We start from the raw sequence: 5,375 nt of genomic DNA, 5'->3' as shown, positions 1-5,375 counted from the left end.
CCAAAAATATTGTTTTTCCTTTTAATATTCTCTGATTTGGCTAAATCGTTAAATAGCCACAAAAACATAATATCTTGTACCTTTAGGTTTCATTTACTTAGTAATCATAATATAGTTTCTAATTCTAGTTTGACTAATACAACTGTCCTTGGAATGATACAAGGAACTAAACCATTATTTATACTACTACACGATCGGGTACACTGCCCGTTAGTGTGTAACAATCTTTAATCGGTATTTTTTCATACTATTTCATATAACAATTCATATACCACGTTTTGCACATCAAGTTTTTGGCGCCGCTGTCGGGGACAGTTTTGTGTCAAAATAGAATTGTTAACTAATTTGTGATTAAGTAGTTTCTTAATTATTTTAAATTATTAATAGTCTTTGATTTTTAGACTTATAGAATCGGTGCGTTTAATAGTTTTGTTACTTGTGTGATTGACAGATTTTAGGTTGCATATGCCACATACCCGAAGTTCAGATTCTCCATTACTTACACCGCTTACAGAACCTGATAGAAAGCTTGGTAGAATTCCAAAAGAAGTACTTGAACTTTTTGAATCTTCATCAAAGCAAGAAACTTTTGATTCAGAATCAAGTACAACCAAGCCAAGATACTCTGAATTTGGTGAAACCGTTCATCCTCCAAATTTTGAAATGGAAGGAGAGGCAAGGCAGGTGGTACCAAGACAATCAATAGCGGCCAAGATGAAAGCAACCTGAACCGGACAAGGTAGTGCCATTACTCCGCCCACATGTGAGGAAAAATTTGAAATAAAATGACCTATTCTCTAAATAATTAACAACAGGTGTCAATTTGGTTGTGGTCCGAATGAAGATGCAAACGAACATATTCGTCTTTTTCAAGAGATATGTCTTCTTTTCAAACTTAAACCAGACACTGACCAGGCCATATTTTTAAGACTTTTCCCATGGACACTCCACGGGGAAGCTCGAAGTTGGTTAGATTCATTGGCCGAGGCTACGATAGAAACTTGGGATGGTATGATGGAAAAATTTCTTAAGAAATATTTTCCAGCTTCTAAGTCCGCGAGACTCCAACAAGAAATTACCTAATTCTGTCAAAAGCCGATGGAAACCTTATATGAAGCATGGAATCGGTTTTTCAAAATGCTAAGAGGTTGTCCAAACCATGGTCTGGATACCTTCCAACAAGTTCAAATTTTTTACAAGGGTTGTGATGTTGCAACCCGAATTTCCATTGATCAAGCAGCCGGAGGTTCACTCATGGACAAAACTGAGCAAGAGGCTTATGAGATAATCGAGAAGCAAGCCGATTATTCTCATGAGTAGCATCAAGAACGACCAATTACTCGTAATGCTCAAGTCCATAGCGTCGGTGCTTATGATGACCTTAGCTCCCTAAGTGTGAAAATAGATGGTGTTTCTCGAAACATGGACAAAATCACCAAGGAAATTTATAGTATGAAGGTAGGTTGTGAATACTGTGGTGGCCTCCATTTGGGAAAAGATTGTGATGCCGGTTTAACAATGGCTCAAAAAGAAGAAGTGGCTTTCATTAGCCAAATAAATAATAATCAATTTCAAGAAAGAGCCCAATTTAACCGAAACTTTAACAACCCATACAACCCTCAAGGTCAAAATTCCAATTACCAACAAGGGTCAAGTAGTGGGTTCCAACAACAAACTCCGGGTTTTTATCAAAAACCCCAACAGGAAGAGAAAAAGTCAAATTTGGAGAGTATGTTGAAAAAGTTGATTGCATCACAAACTCAGCTTGTCACAAACATAAACCAAACAAACTAGAAAAACGAACACTAGTTTAGAAACCAACAAGCCTCAATTCAGAATTTGGAGAAGCAAATGAGTGGTTTAGCTAGTTTACTGAGTAAAAGAAAACCAGGGAGTTTACCGGGCGATACCAATAAGAACCCCCAAAATGAGCACGCCAATGTTATCACCACACGAAGTGGTTTAGCATACGAAGCCCCAAGAATGCTCTAAAATTCTGATTTCAGTGTTCCGTTGAACAAAAATGATGAACCGGTTAAGGAGCCAGAACAAGTGGTTGAAAAGGAAGAACGGGAGAAACCCGTAGTGAAGCCATATCAACCACCGCTCCCATACCCACGGAAGCAACAACAAGAAAGGCTAGAAGCCGAAAGGTCAAAATTTCTAGATATGTTTAAACAAATTAACATAAATATGCCTTTCATTGATGTAATCTCAGGTATGCTCAAGTATGCTAAGTTCTTAAAAGACTTACCTACTAATCGGAAGAAAATGGAGGAACTTTCATCAGTCACCATGAATGCTAATTGTTCCGCAATCTTGATGAACAAAATACCAAAGAAGTTAGCAGATCCTGGGAGTTTTACCATACCATGTCTCCTAGGAGATTTAGAATGCATTAAAGCATTAGCTGATTTAGGGGCTAGCATAAATTTAATGCCTTATTCATTATATGTTAAGCTAGACCCCGGGGTACTAAAACCAACCCAAATGGCAATTCAACTAGCAGACCGCTCTGTTAAATTCCCTCGTGGAATTTTAGAGAATATGTTAGTAAAAGTGGGTACCCTAGTATTTCCGGCCGATTTTGTAATTTTAGACATGGAAGAGGACACACGTGTGCCTCTTATATTGGGTCGACCTTTCCTCAATACCGCTAGGGCTATGATAGATGTTTATGGGAAGAAATTGAACCTTAGTATTGAGGATGTCAAGGTAACTTTTTCCGTTGACCATGCCATGCAATACCCCAAGTCTACTGATGATAAATGTTATTATGTGCAAACCATAGACACATATTCGGAGTTGTTGCAGGAATTTCCAGAATTGCAAGGTTCGGGAGAATGCATTTTAGCGGAAGGTGATGAAGAAAACATGGTGGAAGAAGTGGAGATGTTGACCACCTTGATGGCTAACGGTTATGAGCCAAATGATGAAGAATACAGAAAGTTGAATTTAAAAATGAGTACCGATGTAAAACATCGATTGAAGAACCTCCCGTTTTGGAACTCAAGCCACTTCCAAGTCACTTTGAATATGCTTACCTTCAAGAGGATTCTACTCTCCCGGTTATCATTTCATCCGAACTCTCTGTAAGTGAGAATTCTGAACTTGTTTCCATGTTAAAAGCCCATAAACCGGATCTAGCATGGAAAATTCATGACATCAAGGGTATAATTCCCTCTTATTGTACACATAAGATATTAATGGAAGATAACTATAAGTCATGTGTACAAAGACAAAGGCGACTGGACCCTAATATGCAAGAGGTCATTAAAAAGAAGATTGTCAAACTCCTAGATGCGGGTCTTATTTACCCAATTTCGGATAGTCCTTGAGTGAGTCCGGTCCAATGTGTACCCAAAAAGAGTGGCATGATCGTTATTCCCAATGAAAATGATCAATTAATTAACACTAGGACTATCACGGGTTGGAGGGTATGTATTGATTATAGAAAATTAAATGATGCTACCCGAAAAGACCACTTTCCCCTTCCTTATGTTGATCAAATGTTGGAAAGGTTAGCAGGAAAGAACTTTTATTGTTTTCTTGACGGTTTCTCGGGATATTTCCAAATCCCTATAGCACCTGAGGACCAAGAGAAAACCACCTTTACATGCCCTTGTGGTACTTTCTCCTATCGACGTATGCCCTTTGGCTTATGCAATGCTCCTGCTACCTTTCAAAGGTGTATGGTAGCTATTTTTCATGATATGATTGAAGACTTTATGGAAGTATTCATGGATGACTTTTCAGTCTTCGGTGATTCTTTTGACTCATGTCTTCATAATCTTGAGCGTATGTTGATTAGGTGTGAAGACTCTAATCTTGTACTTAACTGGGAAAAATGCCATTTTATGGTAAGATAGGGCATTGTATTAGGTCATAAAATTTCTTGTGTGGGATTGGAGGTGGATAGAGCTAAAGTGGAAGTCATATCCAAATTACCACCACCGTCAAATGTGAAAGGTGTAAGAAGTTTTCTGGGGCACGCCGGTTTTTACCGTCGGTTCATTAAAGATTTTTCTAAAATTGCGACCCCGATAAACAAACTTCTTAAGAAAGACGCTCCATTTATCTTCACGGAAGAGTGTCTTAACACCTTTAACCTCCTTAAAGCAAAACTCACGCAATCACCCATTCTCATATCGCCGAATTGGTCAATTCTATTCGAACTTATGTGTGATGCTAGTGACTTTGCTATTGGTGCCGTCTTGGGGCAAAGAATTGAAAAACATTTCCAGCCCATTTATTATGCCAGTAAGACATTGCAAGGAGTCCAACTTAATTACACTACCACCGAGAAGGAACTCCTGGCAATTGTCTTTTCGTTTGATAAATTCCTATCCTATTTGGTACTAGCAACGACGGTTGTCTATACAGACCATTCAGTATTAAAGTACTTGCTTGCTAAGCAAGATGCTAAACCCCAGTTAATACGTTGGGTCTTGCTTTTTCAAGAATTCGACATTGATATTAAAGACAAAAAAGGGGCCGAAAACCTAGCTGCCGATCACCTTTCTCGCCTTGAGAACCCGAATCTTGAGCTTCTCCATGAGACTGTTATCCAAGATAACTTTCCGGACGAAAATCTCATAAAAATTGAGAAAATTGATGATCCTTGGTTTGTTGACATAGCCAACTATCTTGTTGGAGGGTACTTAGAAATCGGTTGGTCACATCAGAAAAGAAAGAAATTCTTTAGTGACCTAAAATACTACTTCTGGGAAAACCCTTATCTTTTTAGGCGTTGCGCGGATGGTATGATTCGGAGGTGCGTGAAATGCCCCGTTCATATATGATACATTTTACAAACATTGCATTTGTTTTTAAAAGACAAACTTTCTTTACATCGAAAGTTGACGGCAAGCATACTATTTCATAATACCTCCAACTATAATTGACTTAATAATAATCTTGATGAACTCGACGACTCGAATGCAACGTCTTTTGAATTATGTCATGAACGACTCCAAGTAATATCTCTAATATGAGAAAATGCACAGCAGAAGATTTCTTTCATACCTGAGAATAAACATGCTTTAAAGTGTCAACCAAAAGGTTGGTGAGTTCATAAGTTTATCATAAACAGTAAAAATTCATCATTTTGATAGACCATAAGATTTAAATGCTGCATGGTACAAATGGGCTCGTATCCTATACCCACATGTAATGTACATGTGATAACTTTTAAATACAGTACACCTTTCACGTGTACGAAATCATCTTTCATAAATCTTAGTAACCGTACACATATCTTGTGCACAAAAATAACATACACATAACCTGTGTATTAAATCATTCTCTCGATACATAACATTCACTTTTCATTGCTTTCATAGCTTGGCTTGGTAACCGACCTTACATTTAATGTG

General features: G+C 37.9%; 1 non-coding gene across 1 annotated transcript; it reads right to left on the bottom strand.

Annotated features, from left to right (window-relative positions):
* Positions 1-1,059: 1,059 nt before the first annotated feature.
* LOC139879118 (small nucleolar RNA R71) lies at positions 1,060-1,166 on the bottom strand. The gene has a single exon (XR_011769971.1). It is a non-coding gene; the product is annotated as a small nucleolar RNA R71 (small nucleolar RNA).
* Between the last annotated feature and the right edge of the window lie 4,209 nt (positions 1,167-5,375).

This window comes from Rutidosis leptorrhynchoides, chromosome 11, assembly GCF_046630445.1.
Source record: "Rutidosis leptorrhynchoides isolate AG116_Rl617_1_P2 chromosome 11, CSIRO_AGI_Rlap_v1, whole genome shotgun sequence".
NCBI classification, from domain to species: Eukaryota; Viridiplantae; Streptophyta; class Magnoliopsida; order Asterales; family Asteraceae; genus Rutidosis; species Rutidosis leptorrhynchoides.
The sequence above is the reverse complement of the archived record's forward strand: the minus strand, read 5'-3'. Positions and strand labels throughout refer to the sequence as shown.